General features: G+C 38.2%; 1 pseudogene; it reads right to left on the bottom strand.

The window, feature by feature from the left end:
* Positions 1 to 2,000: 2,000 nt before the first annotated feature.
* On the bottom strand, positions 2,001 to 2,130 carry LOC116835594 (U4 spliceosomal RNA; annotated as a pseudogene).
* Positions 2,131 to 2,829: the final 699 nt, after the last annotated feature.

Genomic DNA, 2,829 nt, shown 5'->3' with positions numbered 1-2,829 from the left:
CTTTTTTTTTGCTTGGGGCAGCAAAAATGGTGGAGCATGCCCTAGAGAATGGCCATCTACCCTGACATACTGGATGAGCAGAAAGAGAAACTAAATTAGCCTCAACCAATTAAGCTCTCTTAAATGCTGTGTTATGCCCCTTTCCTCTAACCTTTGATCAGCTGTTTGTGAATTCTTTTGGCCAGGCCTGTGCCTCCTTTTATGCTTCTACAGTGCCCAGCACATGGGTGCACTACTGGGTACAATAAATAGGAATAATTATTATAATTATGGAGATTAGAAGGATCACTGACAATACTAAGCTTTGAATTATGCTATTCAGAGCACAAATAGGAGAAAAAAGATCTTTTTTAATTCAGAATGGAGAAATAAGAAAAAATGACACACAAAAGTGTTTTAAATTCAAAAGGAAATGGGGTTTCAAAAACTTTTCAAGTAGCTGAGTTAGTTTGTTTCAAATGGGTTCTTGACCTGTTTTGTGGAAAAAGAATGGTTCTCCTCTAGCAATAACACACCATAAATGCTTATTACCAGACTAAAGAGACACACCTGAGCCACATTCATCGCAACAAACTGTCATATCATGCAGCAAACAGTGACTAGCATATTGGAGCACCCTACAAGCTCAACAGAAGTGTCACTGATTATTTTTTTTTTTAAATCAGATGCAGTTCTGTCCTGAGACTTTTCTAAAAACCACCTTGATCCTATATGTAGGGAGCAACAGATTTAAATAACACGCTACTGCATTTTCCACTAGTGATCAGCCTATGATGTTGCTGTCAGCAATCTACCCATGAAAGGCAAGATTTTGAAAATCACCATTTACAAGAAACAAAATATCACCCCTATTTCTGTAGCAAAACCCTGTCTGAATTTACTGAACAGCTGTAAAAAGGAGTACCACATCTGAAAATGTCTCTTGTTTCAGGAGGATACTCCTCAGACCAATACTTCCAAACTGTACTGAAACAGACTGAAAAAGGAGAAATATTAGTGCTGTTAAGATCTCATTCCTCCAATGCTGGCTTGCCTAATACAGTCACCTAGGTGTATTAATTTATAGAAAGCTCTCTGCTATTAATACACTTTAAATCCCAGCCTATGTGGTTCTTATTCCTGGGAGTTAGTTTTGTACTGAAAACTGGAATATAAATGCAGAAAATATCTGCTCTGCAAGTTAGAGTTTTTCTTAATTCAGAAAATGAGAAAATATGCTCTTGCCTTAAATTAAGATTGCTTCAGTGCTATCAGATCACATTTAGCAAGGTACTTCAGGCTGAAGCAGAAGTCAGCATTATGAGGTCAGCTCTGTATGAGACATTATCTCAAATTAATCAGACATACAGGATGAAAACCTTCCCCCTCAACGTCAATGAGATTTTTGCCATTGAGTTCAATAGGGCCAGGATTTTACCCATAGGTCTCAGTCCGACCTAATGTAAATCAACCAGTTTCACACCAATGTAATCCCACTGGCTTCACTGGTAATTCCTGATTTACACCTTTATGCAAGCAGACAGCCCAATCACACCACATGTGGTTCATACAAAGCATTTTTACAATGTTTTTCAACATAGATTAGAATGAAGTGATTGCTATAGATATGCCTTGAGCTAAAAACTTTATATGACTAATGTCATCATATTGTTACTGCATTGTACCCAGCACAATCCAGGGTTACTGGCCTTTAAACTCCTAATTCACACACTTTTTGGATTTGTATTTATATCAGTTGATGAAGTTTTTCTTTCAGCACTTAGAGATGTTCAGATTTGTTCTGCAAAATACTTATCTGGGGACACACTGAGGGTGCTCAACAGCTTTCAGGATCAGGCACTAATATCTCTTGATTCCAGGGTCAAAGGTCATATCTGAAATCTTGTTGTAAACCCGGGAAATTACTTTTTGAACATTTCAGCTTTTACTGTCTGAGTTCCAATGAGGAGGAGTTCACCTCCTACTATCCATTCAGAATTTTCTACATTGTTTAGGAAAGGACACACATGTATCATTCATTATCACAAGAAAGGTAGGAACCAAAGTGTACCTATCAAAGAAATTTCCAACTAGCAATAATCACGCCTCAGATTAACCTCATTGGCTATGATACTGCCACTGCGCAAAGCAAGTAGCTAAATAATGTCTTAATACAAGTTAATACAACATTGTCCATTAGCAACAATGAATCAAATTAGTGGCTCCCCAGATGGGATGATTTAATACTAGTAAATTATAGTAGTGCCCAAGGTTAAGAGTGAGATGTGAAAAACTCTGTGTCTCTTACTCCAGTGATGAAATGCCTGTGGAGGGTTGATCTGCCTTCAATCATTCTGCTGAAAGCAAACCAAGTACCAAACAGTAGGGGAATCCTAACAGTCACTTTCCTCTTTGCTGTGTGTGAATATTGAGGACCTCATAGCACTGACAGAGTGTCTTTGCTCCAATGTTCTTGACCAAAATTTACACTGCCTCCCCACAGTTGGGCAGCATACTGTGCAGCTTCAACCTGGATGCTGAACTGGCCCCCAGATTACTTGGGGGGTGACGTCTGCGTAGGGTTTGTGAATTCTTTTTTAATTTGTTAATTATTTTTAGGATGGAAGATATTAACATACAAAATAATGAAAATCATGCACATCAATAATGCCAAAGGTAACAGTGTTACAAATGTTTCCAGCTGTGACTTTGTTCCTCCATGCACCAGTGTACATTAGACAAGGTCAGTGGATTTGTCTGCAGTGGATTTGTCATGCCCCAAGATTCAGTTGCATAAAACATACAAGAAACATTGCAAACAGAAATAACTCCCAGTCATTCCAAAGAAGC

The sequence above is a fragment of the Chelonoidis abingdonii genome, chromosome 9 (assembly GCF_003597395.2).
Source record: "Chelonoidis abingdonii isolate Lonesome George chromosome 9, CheloAbing_2.0, whole genome shotgun sequence".
Lineage (NCBI taxonomy): Eukaryota > Metazoa > Chordata > Testudines > Testudinidae > Chelonoidis > Chelonoidis abingdonii.
This window is presented reverse-complemented; position numbering and strand designations above follow the sequence as displayed.